An 18,873-nucleotide genomic window follows, 5' to 3' on the forward strand; every position below is an offset into this window, starting at 1 on the left:
CATTGGGGAAATTTTCACATAACTACCATTGACATTCTCCCATACCCATTTCCATGCTTAGGAAGAGCTTCCCATAACATTTTCAAGATTAATTTCTTATCTTCCTTTAAAAAAATCTCCTTTTCCTGTGACCTTTATAAAAAACAAAAGCAAACAAAACATGAGGAGGAAGGAGTGCTAGTTCCAGATTTCAGTTCCTACTGATGTTTAGGTGTTTTTCCCAAATCAAAATTTATTTAAAAGATATTTAAGCAGTCATAAGAAAAAGTACTAGCCTCTCTCCCAGGGAACTGCCCACTATGTCTGTGCCAAGTGGGTAATATTTGCTTTAGATTCAGATTTGGCTGATTAGAGAGATAGTGATTCAATGTGGTGATTCAAATCACTGTCCTGAATCAATTCAGCTGAATCTGGTTCAGAGATTCAGCCACTGCTGAACCCGCCGAATCTCCAAATCAAACAGGCCCTATCCCCTACCTGCTCTCCCAGCCCCATAAATGTCTACCCTGCCCAGCCCTAGCATCCCGGCTCTTAAAAAAAAAAGCCCCACACTCACCAGTTGCTGCTAGGCAGAGGTAGCAATCCCTGCTGCCCCCCACTGCCCTGTGCTGGGTGAGGGGGGCTCTGCCACAAGTCCCCAGAGGCCCTGATGGCTGTTGCAGCAGCCCATCAGTGTGGGACTTTATTTTTTTTTAAGAGCTGGGATGCTGGGGCCGGGCAGGGTGGCAATTCATGGGGCTGGGAGAGTGGGTGGGGGTCAGGGGGGTGCTCAGGGGACCTGGAAGAGCAGGCAGGGGATGGGGCCTGGACAGGGTCTCTCCATGGTCCCCCCCTGCCTTCTCCAGGCCCCCATCCACTACTTAATGGCATGGAGTCCGGGTCCAGATCCCTGTGGTGGCAGGTGGGGACTGCCCTAATCACCGAATCACCTCTGAAGCTTTTCTGAATTAAGTTGGAAGTTTCAAATTGATTCTGACTTTTTTATTGGTCTCCTGATTAGATAGATGGGTCTGTGGCAAGGGAGGATTCTCAGCCATATAACCTAGAGGATGTTATAACCAGCATCTATCACTTCTCAGTAAAGTGCTGTAATCACCAGGCTATGGGTCAGGAATTTCCACATGCTCTCCACATCTTCCTCTTAAAGCTGGTCCTATATAACATGCATTTGCTTGTTCTTGGACAAGCATCAGTGGAATAATGTCTAATGTAGGACCCAGGTACAGACACAAGCTTAATACCTCCTTATTTTCAAGGCAATATCTCACCAAGACAGCTTCTCTCTAGCATGCTTCTTGTTTCCTAGCTCCACAGATATTCTCCCTCTGGCTGTCTAGTGGGTTAGCTTCAATGCCTAGCCTGAGGCTTGGTGGTTAGAGGCTCTTTCTAGGAAAAAAAGAGGTAAATGTTCAAACCTCTATTTTTGTTTTAAATTAATTCATGTATTTTCTGCAACTAAATCTTCAGGATTTACCTGGTGTCACAAGCATTCTTGGGCAATTCTGTTTTCCCAAAGGGGGGCTAGTCAAGCCTACCGAGTTATGTCCAGTAGGGAAGTGTATATGCGGGTGGAATCTACTATGCATATGTGCCAATCTAAGTGTGGAATCTACAGCTATGTAAATTCTATTTAGGCATGTAAGCATGAAAAAAGATTTGCCTCCAGCTGTCCTCATTCAAAGTATGAAGACACAGAATGCCTTCCTTTAATTTTGAATTTCATTTGTACACACCCAAATTTACATTTTAAGCATGATCTGGCACAGAATGTCATGAAAGTCCATTTTTGTACCCTGTTTTGTTTTTAATTAGTAATACTATAATTTCTATATTGTATTATATTATATTGTGAACATGTCCAGACTTAGTCTATCCTGACTGTTCTTTTAAGGGCTATTTTAACTTCTGTGTGTGATGGTAAAATGCGGTATATTCTTATAAGTGAGCCCATAAAAGGTTATAACTAGATTCTGGGTTCACAAGTAAAAAAAATATTGCTCTGACTAGGGTTCCTACATCCTTGTCCTGGGTTCTGCAGGCCAAATTATGACATAATTTAGAAAAATTCTACAAATAAAACTTTGCTAATAATTCTAAAAATGACCTACTTCACTCTCTCACATCTCTATGGCCTTTGTTGTGCTACTAGGAGTAAAAGAATAAATGAATAATAAACATAGTAGATGTATCACTAAATTGAACAAATATCACTCCGAATACATGTATGGATGAAATCCTTAAAGTGAAAAGCTTCAGTTTTACAATCAATTACTGTTCTACATAATACATTTTAACCCTTTCACTTGACTTCTTAGTAGCTACCAAGTAAAAGCTTTGCAGTCAAACAACATGTAGAGCCACCCATAAACTAGCTCCATTTTTCAAGTCTCAGTTTTTCAATAATTATTGTTTAAAAAAACCCAACGCCCCCCTAAAAAAACAAAAACCCAAAACAAAAAACCTTGTGAACTTGCAAAAGAAAAAATAGTAACTTTAACTCTATGTTTGCAAATTGCTATTGTTTTGAAAAATTGCATATGCAGCTGGCACAACTGTAAGTTACTGTCCTAACTTCCCAATTCCCAGCACAACTGAGGCTAAAACAATCCTGAGCATAACTCAAAAGTCGCATGGGGGCTTTACTGCCTAGTATGGTTACCCTGGGGACTGCTCTGCCAGCTAATGACTGGAAGGAGTACTGTGTATTCTCGTCTATCATCTAATCCCATGCTTGATCCTGGCATGTTCATTGTGTACTCTGTCACTATGGGATAGAGGTAGAAGGCTCCCTCAAAGGACATAGTCCAACAGATTTTTGTACTGTTTACAAAAAGAAGAGCCCCTTAGAGCATTCCTAGTCTGTTTTTTTTTCCTGTCCTTATTTTTTCTTAATTAAAAACCATTTTTTAAAGACCATTCTCCAATTAAGCAATCAAACAAATACTTTAAAATTCTGGAGGCGTGGTTTTGGGGGTGGTGGTATTTTTTTGCTTGATTTCTTTTCTTTTCTTTTTTTTAAAAGATGTATTTTGCTTCAAGATGTTTCCTTTCTTTCTATAAAAACAAATAGATGAATGAGCTACTGCATACCATATCTGTTCCCATTGTCCCTGAGTTATTTGGAAATGGGATTCTATGTTATCATTCCATTTATCCATATAGTTTTCTCTGTTCCTTTCTTGTGATTTATAATACCATATACATTGTGAATTAATGCTTTAGTTCCCCCTGTGTTCCTTGTTTTGGGGTCAGCTGTCAAATGAGTTTCTCAGTTATGTTTTTTGGTGTTGTTGTTCTTAATAAAGCAGTTCAATTTCTAGCTTTGAAAGATTGCTTTTTGTGGAAGTTTATACATTAATCTGACTCCTTCCCTTGTTAGTGGTTGGTTCTTTTTTATCATCTCCATATGGCATTATTTGTTATTCTGTCCTTTTTGTTAAATGCACTTTTATTTATTTTTGTACTCGGAATAAACTTTTCAGATAGTTTTTATTTTAGTTGGGAGAGATAAATGATTGATACTTTAAATTTCCCCATTAACTTATCCCTTCATTTAAATGTTAATCCTGTCAGATGTCAATTGCAGAATTCATTTGGTCTCTTCTTTTCCTGTCCAGAGAAGAGAGTTTAAATTGCATTCATTTACTATTTCATGGTTTAATACCTGTATTTACATAAAACTTGCTTTGAGTTTGCATAACTCCCTCTATCAGTGCAAAAATGAAATAGATAGGTAACACTATGTAATAACAGGAACCCCTAGTTTTCCTCGAAGTCCCCCTTTTGCCTACCCTTGGAAAAAAATTCTTGACTGAAAGTCTGCATGCCCTGAAATAGGGAGCAAAACTTCCATTGATTTTGTTTTTGTCATCTATTGTTGTCATTATCTCACAAACAGCTTGAATTAATGTCCATGTTATCTTAGGCATAAATTTTAATATATTCCCTGGTGCTAGCCAGGGGAATGTTTGGAACAAACTACCTAACACTATGTCTATGTGGAAAAGCTTTCATCTGCAAGTGTTTTCCAAAGTATTTGAGCCTGCAGGCCTTTCAAACTTGGTAGTAAGGGCTGTAGGATCTTGAGTTAAACCTAAGAATTGCCAATCAGTAAAATAAATCTACCTTTGAGAAGGAAACTGGTAGCTTCTGGAAAACACATACTGACTTTATTGTCAAGGGAAGAAGAAAACGATATTGTCTTTAATTAAAATTACAGTGAGAATTTTTAGGTCAGCAGCACGTAAGTACCCAGCTTGGAATTTGGCCAGGAAAATTAAAATTAATACTCTGTCTCTTAGAAAAAGTGCCATGGGATTTTTAATGACCATAAGTTGTCAGAAGCTCACTTTTACATCTTGTCTAAAAGACAAAAAGACAGCCTAGTCTTGATAGTACATTAATTTTGCAAACCACTGTTCTTCTCACCAGATGTTTCCTTCCCTATGTTCAGAAGTAATTTTTGAGGGGTTTGGATTATGGGTTATATGGATAGCTTTGAACATATTTGTTGTTGCTAGGGGTAATTTATATTTATTAGGTATATCATTGCTGTCTGAAAAACGTATGATTTTTTAAATTCACTTTTCAATGTATTTTATTCATTTGAGAATTATCAGTATTGTATTGCCTCTAAAGCTAAGGTGTTTAGTTTTATTATGATATCTCCACAGAGTCATTAGTACTAACTGAACCAAATAGATTATACCACTTGATCTATGCGTAGAAGAAATCTTCCATGCCTAAACATTTTCTCAAATTGGAAAAAGGGTTTATAGAATTCAGGGTTATAAGATGCAGGGAATTCTACAGAAAGGTAAAAGTTTCCAGCTATTTCAGATGAAGGAAGTTAAGTTATTAATGTTAAAGTAGAAGTTAAGATTGCAAAAAGACAAATATAAAAGATTAATTTCATGTTGCACTGTTAACTCAAACATGATCTTCTTCCACATATATGCTTTATGCTATACAAAAATTCTAGCTCCACGCTGGGGTAGATAGATACACTGTAGGAGTATTTATACAAGATGCTTTACTGCACAGTAGACTCATTAACTGCACAGTAAATCTTCACTATCTATACATGTGGGGCATTTACTGCACGTAAATTAGGCTACTGAGCATTTAGTGAGTACTTGTAAATACATACAGTAGATTATCTGTACAGTAGTTACTGTCCAGTAGTGCTGATGTAGATGCTGATTTGGAGGTAATTTGCTCCTGGTCAGCCTAGGCAGCAGGAAGCCACAGGGGTCAGGGAGCTCTCTGTCCCCTGTCCTGGCTCCCAACTCCTAGTGCAGAACTTGCAGCTCTGGGGGGTGAGTGGCTGCTGGGTTCCTAGCCCCCATTCACCTCCCCAGGAGCTACCAGCTCCACACTGTGCAGATTTGCTCCAGCTGAGAACCCAAACAGGACAGCTGCCAGTGAGTCCTGTGCCCCTATGCCTGGCAGGAGGCTCACTGGTAGCTTCCCCCACCAGGGATAGCTCCCAGAAAACCCCTGCAGGACAGGGAGGTCCTTCCCAGAAGGAGCTCACTGAAAGCAGTGTATCTTGATGGGCATGGAACCAGAAGAGCTCTGCCTACTGCACGGGCAACTGTGTCCTGGCCCCATGCACATCAGGTGCACATTTGATGTGCACATGGCCAGAAGATAGCTGCTGCTGCAGCTGGCAGAGATCTTCTGGCTCTGTGTGCATTGGAACTGACCTTGTGCCCCTTGCCAGCCCCTGGGTTAGCACTAAGAGGAGGCTGGAGCTCCTCCTGGATACTGCAGGGGACAGAGCATGGCATGAGCATCCCTGCACCAGGTTGCTCCCATTGGGCATGTCCACACATGCAAGCATGTGCAAGCAGCTCAGATAGAAGCGGTGTAGATTTGAGCTGGGGCTTTTTGTCTCAGCATGCATGCACTTTGTTCTGAAGCAAATTGTGCTGCTTGGGGCAAAATAACCCTCCCTGGCTCCTCCTGGATCTGCAGCCAGGGGGAGCTAGAGCCCGGGTCCAGCACAGGTGCTGGACCCGGGCTCTAGCTCCCCCTGGCTGCAGATCCTTAGCAGTATAAAAAGCTGCCATGGCAAGTAGCTCAGGTATGCTAGCTTTCTGGAACTTCTGGGGCCTAGCCAATTGGTATCTGGGGACACTACCCCTTGTGCCAGCTGGACAACATGCTGCAGCAGTCTGGTAGTGGGGGATGCTGCCTGGCTGTGACCTGCTGCACACCCGCCAGACTCAGATGGGGACTGCACAGCCAATAGAGGCATCTGCCCCTCTGGGCCAGCTGCCAGTGGGCTGTGGCTGCAGAGTTGGCCTCTGTGTAGCACTACTGCCACATGTGCCTCCTGCCCAGCCATCTGGGAAGGTATTGCCCAAAAGACATCCTGGGTGTGCTGACCTGCTTTGAACTGTCAAAGCATGTCCTCCTGGCCCCATTTGGCCAGGAGGTCATCCACAGCCAGCTGGGTCCAAGGTGCCAGCTTTGAGCAAGCAGGGTCCTGCCACTGGCCTCCCCAGCAGGAATTCTGGTGTTCCCTATTGGAAAACTGAAACATCCCTGATAAAAAAAAATCCCAAAGTTACTGTGTAAAATACCCCAAAATCCATGTTCCTCCACAAGTAAAATAAAAGATCATTATAAAGAGAGAAAGAGAGTGAGAAAGAGACAGTGATCAGTTGGACAATGTTTTATTGATATATCTACAGTGTTAAAGCATGTCTCTTATCATAATAATTAAGTGACTTCTAAATACATGTTTCATGAATTTATGAATACATGAATATATAATTTGTTGCCCTCCCACAGGGGATACGGCCCCCACACAAGGACTACGGCCCTCACACAGGGTCTATAGCCCCCCAGCAGGGGCCAAATGTCCCCCGCAGGGGCTCCCACCCACCCTGCAATGCCCACATGCCCCATCCCAGCCCTATGATTGTTGCCCTGCCTGGCCCCATCCCCTACCAGCTGCTGCAGCCCCCCCGATGGCTGTCCCACCCAGCCCCACCCCCACTCCCCCAGACCCCCCCAAGGACTGCCCTGCCCAACCCCACCTCCTATTTGCACCCCTAGGCCCCCATGGCTGCCCCCTCAATCCCAGGAACTGCCACTTCAAAGAAAGAAAAAAAAACAAGAAAAAAAGCCTCTACTTATCCTGGAAGCAAGGGCTCGGAGAGCTCTGGGTCCTCCCGGTAGAGGCCCCCCCACCAACCCCACTTGGGCAGCACAGGGCAGCAGGGGACAGGAGGGCCCAGTATGGGCCACTGAGGTATCTTCCTGCCCCATGCTGTGCATGCAGGGCCCCAATGATACAGATGGCAGCCAGACTGCTGGTAAGTGCTAGGGGGGTTGTTTGTTTTTTTAAATTATGGGGATGCTGGGGTGGGGGGAAGGGATTGGGGAGGCTTGGGGGTTGGGAGGGTGGGGCTGGAGAGGGCAGAGTTTGCAGGGGGGCAGGCAGGGGGAGGGGCTGAGCAAGGAAGTGATTGGTGGGTTGGGGGGCAGATGGGGGCTGGGGCTGGGCAGGGCAGGATTTGGTGGGCTGAGGGAGTGGGAAGGGCCAGAGGGGTTCTCCCCACATGGTCCCCTGTACCCTTCTACAGCCCCCCGACCCCTAACCCCACTGGAGCCCTGGTGCTAGACACATGGCCTGGTAGGCCATGCATTTCAGCACCAGGGCTAGGGCCAACCATAGAGATGCTCCGGCAGCCAGAGCATCTCTGTGGAGGACCCAGCCTCTGGTTGCCTCAGGGCATAGTCTGGGACCATGCCCTGGCCCTCTTTTTTAAATGACCTTTTTTTTAGACCTTGGGGGGTCTAATTTTCTCCCTGCACTGCAAGTTTGCACCATGGGGAACATTTTTTCATTCCTGCACTTTCTGTTGCCCCATCTCAATGGGGTTTGAAATGGGGCAAGAGGCATGTGTGCGTTCATCTGGATGCACCCACTAGAAGCAGATCTGCTTCCATCAGGGAGCACATGCAGACATGTTCCTGGAAAGGCTTACTGCTCAGTCTTTTGCTGCACAGTAAACCTAATATGAATTAGTAGCATGTGCAGATGCACCCTTAGGAGACCTCTGCATGTCTTGTACACAGAATACTGGACCAATGAGTCTGTCAAGCAGCAAATCAGTCAAGAAATTGGAACCTATGAACTATTGCTGGAAGCTGTGCCATGAAGGAAGCTGCAGTGATTTGGACACATCATGAGAAGGCTGGACACCTTTGCCAAAACCATAATTCAGGGTTCTATGAAGGGAAAGAGAAAAAAGAGGTAGATCCAAGAAGAGTTAGGGAACCAATATCAAGGACTGAATGGGGGTCCAAATGACAGAGTGCACAAAGCTCACCAAACACAGGGCAGAATGTAGAAGGGTTGTCACAGCATCTATGGTGAACCAACAGTCACAATGGCCTTAGGACTAACTTAACTGTGTTAGTCATCATGTAGTTTACTCCAAATTGTTCACTGGGGAGCAACTATCTTTCCCCTTTGTAGAATAACCATAGGATTTTGTGCACAGATTCTTAATCTGTTGGTAGCACAAAGCCAAATTCATGGAAAACCTGAGTCTCCTTCCCTATTTCCTAGTTCCCTACTAGCGTAGCTCAGAGCCATGCTTTTTTTAACTTATCTGATTCACTACTGAGTTCTTGGGGGAGAGGGGACAGGGGTATGACACATCTGTCCAGTGTCACAGACCAAGCTTACCCTTTCAGTTGGTCTGCATTCTTTAAAATGCCATCTAGAAAAAATGGGAATACTTTAGTGAAAAGGGTGTGACCTTTCCTTCCCCTGTCTGATAAGTAAAAGCCATCAGACAGGGTATATACAGAAATTGTTTTTTTCTCCATTTAAAGTGCTTTATTGCTATGACTTAACAGAAGTAAATGGCTTTAAAGTACTTTAACAGTGGGTTCAGTGCTTTAAACGGATCCTTGTTAAATGAGGTATTAAATTTGAAGCACTGTATTTTACAGCACTTTAGGAAAGCACAGCACTTAAAATAACTTCTGTACACTGGTCAAATTCCTGACCAGTGGAGAAGCTCCAGAAGGCTGTGAAGCACCCCTGCTCCCTAGCATGAAAAGTGGAGGGAAGATTAGAGGGCCCCTCACCAAACACTGAATTTCTGTCATGTTTAAGAATGCTGTAACTTGGTAGTTATAGTTATTTAGAGCTATAAAGAGTGCCCTAAATTATGGTGCTGTAAAATGTGCACTGAGCACACTTGTACACATCCATAGAAATTCTTTCCTCTATGCATATGGTGTGTAAAATGAGGAGGCCTAGTGCATTAAAGAAGATGATTTTACACAGATATTTGATACTCCTTTTTCTCTGGATTTTTTTCTTTAGTTCCTGTATTTTTTTGTTTGTTTGTTTGTTTCCTGTTTTTCTTCACTGGTTCCGTGTGAACAATTTTTAAAAAAATCTGAAGAGCAATATCAATTGATACGTTAAAACAAAATTCATACCTGATATTTTGACTTCAAAAGATTTATACCAGGGGTTAATTTTCTGCAGGTAATTTCCAGCTGAAGTTTATTGGAGTACTTGCAACTTTTTTTAATCGTGGAGTCAGCTGATCAAGTGATCTGGGTAATTTTGATCAATTGGTCAGCAAAATAAATAGTCTATTGATAAAATTTTTGAACTCCTAAATGTAGATTGCTAAATCCATGTCAATGAACCTGAAGATGGATAAGGCCAGTGAACATCAAGCCATGTATGTCTGTAAAAACCAAATAAGATCTGACTATATTTTTCTGATATTCATGCTTAAAAGATGCAGTTTTTCAAGGCACTTAAATATCTACTTACTTTTAAGCATGAGACTGGGCACAAAAAAGATGAATCAAGGGCTCAAAAATGCATATAAGATTTTGTGGAGAAAGACATATTATTGTATCCAGTCTCCTTTCACTTATATGTTATTATTGATACATTTTAAATGCATGGTAGACTACCTGAGGATGCTTACAATGATAAAAATCTCGTTATACCATGTAAGTGGCTTATATTTTGGAGGAAAAGGGGAGCTGCACCCAATTCAGCTTCATCATTTTACCTATACAAGCAAAATCACAGGTGTAATGTAGACATGGGAACTACTGGGGCATTTGAGAGGGTTGTCTGTGGGCCTTAGGATATATAATGTGTGCTTGGTAGAGTCAGCTCCATTTGCAGGATGGCAGCTGGACCAATAGCCTAAGCACTTTGTTCCTGTTCTTCAAATATACATATCTCCTATCTATGCATCTAAAGTGTTTTGTTAAAGGTTTGTGGCAAAGTTTAGACTGGGTCTCCTCCTTATGGTTTGTTCTGTGTGTTAAATTACTAACAGTAATGATAACAATAATAGTATGTGCATGTATGTTTATACATGTATATTTGTTTTATATACTGAAATGAGTATATATATGAGCAAACTATATACATATATATACTGTGCATGTACCCATGCATGCACATACACACACATGTACATGTACCTATTTGCACATATATAGTATGTTATGCCTAGAGCTGATGAACATTTTAGATTACTTTTTTCTAATTAAATGTGCCATGTTTTCAAAAATGCAACCCCCCCAACCCAACCCCAACTCCAACCCCCCCACTCTTTTTTCTTTCCTTTTTTTCCCTTGCATTTTCTTGTTTTGTGACAATTTTCATAATATTTTATATTACAAATCTGAATGAATATTTTTACAGGAAACATTTATCAACATTCATAACCAATGCTATTCCAAGGATGATCTAATTTCCATTCTTTTTTTAGTAAATTGTTTAAATTAAAAGACTTAGTAACCTGGTTAGTAAGTGTCAGTAACATTTTTATGGAAGTTTTATGGAAAATTGGCAGAAGTGCTAAAGGGATCTGTTTTGAACCATTTAAAATAGAAAATATTTTTCAAGAGGACTGACTTTAACTTGACACTCTTGTTCTGTCTTTTCACTTTTATTCTACTGCAAAGCTAGTTATAGATAAGTCAAAAAACTTGTACCACCACTACCATGTTACCTCTAGTCTTAGCATTAACTGTGTAAATGCTGCTCAGGTATCTAGATTGGTTGAAGTCAATGGATATTGTCCTTTCAGTAATTTTATAGCAAATATACAAGTGTTTGCAAGGCTGGGACATCCAACATTCATTTTTCCAGGAGTGATGTAACTTCTCATTATTTCTATTTCTAGTAATACAAGATAGTGCAGTTATTAGTACCTTTAATTCACTTTTTTTTTTAATTCCAAAGTAATTGTGTGTGCTATATTATTATTTTTTCTTTTACCTACCAAGGCAAAGTTAATCCTTTTTTCCAGCACTGTTATGATACATAAATTAGCAACAAGCTCGCATAACACAGTAAGGTTGTTTTCCCATCAAACTGTTTTATTGTCCTTTCAGTCCACAAAACTTTAGTGCCATTTCCCAGGAGAAAGCCTTCAGCAAAGTAGAGACACTTCGCAACACAGCTAGGTACAGAATACAAGAATTATAAAACTGTCATAAATGTCAGAATGTATTGTAATCAGCAGCACAGTAGCAGTGCCTGGAAACCAGCCATTTATTCTAAGGAGTTCTTTATGGTCTGGTAAATTATATTAAATTTAAACAAAATAGTAATGTCATTTTCTACAAAGTAATATTTTAATAACCTAAGTCATTGCTAGTTTTATTGTTTTACATACCTTATTTTTCTCATCTCATTCTTTGTCTTCTCTCCACCATATATACAATACCTCCATTTTCATCTCCATTATGTATACACACACCCTTGTTAACAGCAAGACTTTGACTAGGATTTTATTTATGCCAATTTTACATCAGTGTGGACATGTCTACATGAGATGCTTAATGCACAGTAGAGTAATTCTACTGTGCATTAGCATGTCACAGCAAAAACTGACTAGTGCACTAATATGCAGTAGAATGAGTCTACTGTGCATTAAGCATCACAGAAAAATGGTGCACTGTTGCTACTGTGCATTAGTGCCAGCTACTGCACAGTTATGCAGTACCTCATATTACAGATACTAAACTTAATATGCAGTAGCAACGGTACATTAATGCATGTGTAGATGCACCCTGTGACTCCACTGACCACAACAGAGTTACTCTGGTATATTGGAGTGTGAGAGAGATCAGAATAAAGCCCAGCAAGTTTAGAATTATTTCACATAAGCTTCTATGGCACACAGAAATAAAAGTGAGATTCAAAGAGGGAGAAAAAACAAAACACAACAAAACATAATAAAAAAGGCAAAGCTGAGCAACATCAGAAAATCAATGTACTAAAAAAAAGCCCAATGGTAAAGAAAAAAAAATCCAGCTAAAACACACATACACACCTCTAAATATGCACGAGACTAACAATTATGGAAAACTGTGAACTAAAAATATTTAAATGTAACCATTAAGCAGCATGTGGCCCAAGATTCAATATATAGGTAGCTATAAATAATCACTTTAAGAGAAGAATTGCTATTTTGTTGTAGACTGCATTGTTCTACCTCTCTCTCCTACCCATCTCCTTTAGTTCATTCATTCTTACATACCTTAAACTCACATCCATCTTTTCTATTTTTTGACACTTTCTGTAGTCAAGTAATAGTGAGCACAGGTAATATATTATTTATTTATCGAGCACTGTACACACTAGGAACCAAATTAGTATTCCATCCTTATCACTCACTGCTAGACGCTGCACGCAGATGGAACACATTACCACATTAGACCAGTTAAGAGGTTTTAAATTAGATTTGTGACTTGAAAGTTTGAATAAGAAAACTAATAGAACACAAAATGAAGCAGAGGGAAAATTAGATTAATTATCTACAGCATTCAGAGTGAACTGTGGCTGATGTACTATATTGTAGAATGCTATTTTTGTACTACAAACATGCCTTAATTTTGCCTACATTAAGCTACTTGAATGGCTGTGAAAACACATGCACATATTTACAGTATTTAATATCCTAGAGTACGTTTTTAATTAAAATTATTTTTATTTTTTTAAGGTATGCTGCATCATTTTCCCCCAGTTGTTTTTGTTATCTGTTCTGAAGAGATAGAAGGATGACTTGCAAACTGCATAGAGACTGTAGAAATTAATCATAGAAATACAAATTTGAATTTGCTGAATGAATACAAAAATATAGTGAAGATTTTAAAACAAAGAATACTGTCGATTGTGTATGCTAAAATATTAAGCAGCACAGTGACCTCTGTGGATGCACCAATGCAGCCTTTTTAGCTTCTCAGCACAAGGTACTAAATATGAAATGCAAAGCCAGGCATGTGCCTCATCCTTCACATTTCTCCTCCCCAAATGAAAAAGTCTATCTTCTGCTCTGCCAGAAAAATGGCAAAGCATAAATAAAAATAATGGCAGTAGCTGAATTGCACACCTTGAAATCTGGTTTATCATCACTGCAGGAAAGGTTAAGTTCTCTTGTTTTATTTTTAAACCTCTTTCCTAGTGATTTAGGTAATCCAGACAGACTGAGCCAATTCACCTGCAAACAGGATTCAGTTTGGGTCCCCTACATTCAAATGTCACTTGTGTTCTTCCCTCAAATCTGTTTTCTCTGTTAGTGTGGTTGCTGATATTTAATATAAGCAATTTATGCTAGTACATCAAAAAGAACTTGAGCAAACTTTGGCCTGTTCCAAGCAGTGTACGCCATCTGTTAATTCTGTCTGCAGTACACCATCCCTTTCTTCATTATTTCCCACATCTTTTACTTTCATAATACTAGTGTCTACTTGCAATAAAAATATATTTACTATATATTTTTACAAAATACACATTTCCTTGGCCATTTGGGACAGTAATATGTTCAGTACTTAGGATCTCAGGATTGTTGGGTAATTTTAATGCTAATTTTGTAAATGTTCAGTTTATTGGTTATATAGTAAGAATTAACTGGTCACTGATTAAAAAAAAGAAAAAAAAGATTGTCCAGGGGCCAGTGATCATGGTGTAATTTCATGTGCACATAAAGCAAGCCTGTATTTATATTCTTTGGTTTAAGAAGATCAATTTTCCAAAGCTGAAAACAAAATGTGAGAAATGCTGGATAGGAGGATGTATTTAAACATAAAATCTGAACAAAAATGAGAATTCTTTAAACCTACTTCATTTCAAGTTAAAAAAACCACTTACCATTCATATAATGTTTTTGTTTCAAACATCCTGATTAAGACGAGAAATACTTGCATCAACAACAAATTACAAATAATATATAACCTGGGGGAAAACGTACAATTCAGCAATTGGGAAATAGAAACAGTTGTTAAGGGAAGCTAAAAAAAGATAAAAATTAAAAATCTATGCTTAGGAGGTCTACAAATAATAAGAAAGTCTTTAAATTTTTCAGGAACAAATACAATTGCAACAAAGGCATAGGCGTTATATTAAGTGAGGATAGTAAAACAAGTCAGAATACTAAAATGGCAAAAGCATTCCATAAATATTTGTTCTGCATTCAGAAACAAAATGAAATAAGATTATGCATTAATAGTAGTTTGTATTTCATTGGTAACCAAAGAGAATTTTAACATTTAAAGTTAAATGTCAAATTTAACTTTTTAATTTATATTCAGAACAAGAACACTTGCAGCTAAGAGTGTTTAAAGAATTGGCTAGGTGTCTCTAAATTATCAATTTAGATTTTTATCAAATCTTGGAACATTGAGGAAGTTATGATAATCTACAGCTTGATTTGATAATATTTGATAATATTTGATAATATTTAAAAGTTTGTTATGTACTGCGATCAGTAAATGATTAAAAGATGGAAACATAATTAATGCTAATCAACTTGTTTTGTAAAAGTTCTTAAAAACAAACTTTTATTGGTTTTGTCAACATTGTAAATTCAGTTGATAGAGGTAATTTGGCTTAAAACCTTGACATTCTTATAAAAAATCCCTATATAAAAATCAAGATACATGAATTCAATGGATTAGAAACTGTTTTATTGATAGATTGCAGGAGGAATCATCATGTAATGGGGATATTTCTAATGTCATCCTACAGGAATTTTTTTTCTAAGTCCTATGCTATGCTATGCTATTTATGAAGAAAATATGGATTAATTTTTTGTAAAGTTTTCCATGACACCAAATTGTCTGAATGGTAAATAAAGACTGAGTCGGTTATAAAGACTGAGTTGAAATTGTTTGATCATAGGCTCATGGGATCATAGGAAAGCGAGGTCGAGCCACCTACACAAAGCAGGATCATCCTGGACTTAACCTTCCCAGCCAAGCATCCACCCTACCTGCTCTTGAAAATGTCCAGCGGAAGAGTCCACAACTTTTATAGCTGTGGAGCACTATAAGTGGATTAATATGTCTGCTCCCATGCAGAAGGGCTTTGTCTCCTTAGGAGACTTCAGGCAATCCCAAAAATAATCTATAAACAAGCTTGACTGCCTGGGGCTTTGTTTGTTGGATTAACTTTCTTGGGAGCACTTCGTCCACTCCTCATAATCAAGGGTCCTGGTTTTCTTTAATAAAATAAAAACCCAATTTTTGGATTTAAAAAAGTAACCCGAAATTGACATTTCCCCATGATCAACATGAAACCCCACTGATATATACAGTGGTCTTTCATGTTGATTATGGAAAAATGTGGATTCTGGATTACTTTTCTTAATCTGAAAATTGGGGATTTTTGTTATCAGAGAAAACCAGGATCCCTGCAGATGGCAAGGTTAGCTTATATAGGAGATTGTAGTCTACTGTAGCCTCAAGGTCTTTTTCTGCAATACTACAGCCTAGCCAATCATTCCCCAGTCCGTATTTGTGCATGTAATTATCCCATCTCCAAGTGAAGTCTTTACACTTGTTCTTCATCCATTTGATTTTGAGCCATTTTTTCAGTCTATCTAAGCCATTTTGAACCCTAGCCCTACCTTCCAGAGCATCTGCAACTCCACCCAACTTGGTTTCATCCACAAATTTGCTAAGTATGTACTAAGTCCCATTGTCCACATCATTAATGAAGCTATTAAACAATACCAGACCCAAGAGAGACCCCTGAGAAACCCCATGTGATACCTTCCCCCAGCTAAACATTGAACCATCAATGATTATTCTTTGGGAACAAAGATATAACCAGTTATGTGTCCATCTTACCATACTTTTCTGTGGTCTGTAGATAGCTTGCTGATGAGAATGTTGTGGGAGACTGTGTTAAAAGCATTGTTAAAGTCAATTTATATCACATCTTCCACTTTTCCTCCATTCCTGATCATAGAAGGAAATCAGGCTGGTCAGACATTATTTGCTCTTGGTGAATCCATGCTGGCCATTCCAAAATTACCTTGTTCTCCTCAAGGTGCTTCACAATTCCTTGAGTACCTGTTCTAAAATCTTTGCAGGTATCAAGGTGAAACTGACTAGTCTGTAATTCCCTGGACACTTCTGCCCTTTCCTAAAGATGGGCACTGTTTCCCCTTTTCTAATCACCTGAAACTCACCTGGCTTCCAGAAATTCCCAAAGAGTTCATTCAATGGCTTCAAAATTGCCTCAGCCAATCCCTTCAACACTCTAGGTTGCATCCTTAGGGGAAAGCAGAATGAAAAAAAATCCCAGGGTTATGTACACATAGAGCAGGAACAGAGTCTAGTCTTCAGTTATCTCACCTTCCCTTTCCTCCTGAGACAAAAGCTACAAGTTCAGACCTTTTAAAGGTGAAATATTAATAGCTCTTGGATGATCAGCCAAAAACTGAAACTGTAGCTGCTGCTGAAGATTGGACGCCATGGGCAGATGTAGGATTTTCAAAAAAAAAGCTAAGAAAAGTCTTTTAGTCTGTGAAATAAGAGAGATGAGGAACAATTAAGATCTAAGAAGAAAGGATAGCTCACTGAAGAAAGGATAGCTTTAAAAAGGAGATCACATCAGCAACACACATGGGGAGAAGATCAATTAACAGGAATCCTAGACTCTGCCCCTCCCTCCATGAAGCTTCTGAATATGAGAAATAAAAGAAGTAGAAGCTATCTTACAGCATCTCTGTGCTATCTGCTGTAGGCAGAAAAAAAAATCATACTACCTGCTTAAGACATGCACCCAGATTTTGGAAAGCTAATTTTGGCTCTGCTTATATCCTCAATATTGAGTTGGCAGATGCACAGTGAAGTCCTGATATTATGGGTCTGGAAGCTTTGTGAAGATCTGTTGATGTTCATTTGTCTTCATAATCATTGCCTTCAAGTTCCTAAAGATAGTTTGATGTCATCTTGATGTAGACTATTTAGCATACCCTGGGTGCACCACAAGGAGGCAGTCTGCATTACACCCCAGTTAACAATAAGTATGGTGTACAAACCACATGCCATTGCATTGCCAACCCCTGCCTTACCTCCTTTATATCACTCTGGCATCAGCCTAGATGACCTTGGGTGTATCTACATGAAACACTACATCACTATAGCAATCAGTCACAGCAACATAGCTTGTCACTTCTCAGTAGTTCATTGCTACTGAGCAGTGGGGGTGTAAATGAACTATGCACCACTGGAAATCACTGCTGGGACTGTGCAATAATGGTGGTTACTGAGCAGTTGGGTACACGTGTAGATGTACCCTTTAATAATCAACACAGTCAATGGGGATACTGCCATAATGACTGAAATGGGATTACATTTTTAGATTAGATAGAGAGAGAGGACCTTGTATAAGTTTATGACACAAAAGACAGTGCTAGTTTCCAGTCGGCCCATTGGCAACAAGACTATACATCTAATCTGTGTTTTATGACACAGAACTCCCAACAACACAGGTGTCTTATACACTACAAGGTTTTTGACATTCTAACCCAGTCAACATAGGCCAATTTTATATACAGTTGTGTAACAGGGCTCCAAACCCACTACTTGAGGGCTGGGACAGCACAACCTGGGTGTCCCCAATGCCTTGCTGGGATATTCCTGTTCCTTGTCCCACCCCTCCCCTCACTCTGGAGCCCATCTCTGGCAGCTGTGGGGCAGCCCCTAGCAGAAAGCCAGCTATTTTCTTCCCCAACACTCAGGGTACCTGATCAGCTGGCAACTGGGATGCCAGTTGACAGCACATGACCAGGTCAGGTGGCCAGGAGGTCAGGTGACAAAGGACACTAGAAAGAATAGGAGGGAAGAGCATCAGGCAGACAAAGGGGGAGAGCCAGAGTTGCTGTAGCTGTCCCCAGGTGAACCCCTGAGGAAGAAGGGGGAACCAGACGTGTGACTGCCTTATAACACTAAGCAAATTGTGAGATAATTTTTTTTGTTTGTTTACATTTCTTCTGGCCTTGGAACAAGCCCCAGTAGCATTCTGGGCTGTGCTCCTGGTGCCATCTGGGGATTTGAGTTCTAGCAGATCAGGGAACATCCAGGAGCATGGAGCCTGAGGTCTGCAAGTGCAGCTTGGGCTCCCAAACTGTGGACCTGGAGCAGGACCCTGGGCAGCCAGAGTAGAAGTGGCCAGGGACAGAGGTGCCTAGCTAGACATGCATCTGAGAACGTGCCCACCTTACAGTTGGAACCCAAGTTGGAATTCGAATTCCAAGCATCACATTAACTTCAAAGCCCAGATGGAATTTTAATAAAGCTGACTGCATCTCCTTTGCTAAACAAACAGACTTTAAAATAAGATAGATAAAACCCACTAGCAAAAATTATATGAGATGTATGGATTTCATAAAAGGAGCAGCTAAGAGATGTATCCCAAGAGGATTTAGAAAAGAATACATACCAAAGCAGGTGCAAGCAATTATTTCAGCTGGAGGGCCACTTAATGAGTTTTGGTGAGCTGTTGAGGGCCACTTGGGTAGCCCCGCTCCTTGATGGTTGCCCTGGCCCCCTAGTAACCAT

At 40.1% G+C, this 18,873-nt stretch overlaps 1 pseudogene; it reads left to right on the forward strand.

Moving 5' to 3' along the window:
- Positions 1–7,301: 7,301 nt before the first annotated feature.
- Positions 7,302–18,873, forward strand: part of LOC149874941 (uncharacterized) — a 119,156-nt pseudogene continuing 107,584 nt past the window's right edge.

The sequence above is a fragment of the Crocodylus siamensis genome, chromosome 1, assembly GCF_052110815.1.
Source record: "Crocodylus siamensis isolate JL-2025a chromosome 1, ASM5211081v1, whole genome shotgun sequence".
In the NCBI taxonomy this organism is placed as follows: domain Eukaryota; kingdom Metazoa; phylum Chordata; order Crocodylia; family Crocodylidae; genus Crocodylus; species Crocodylus siamensis.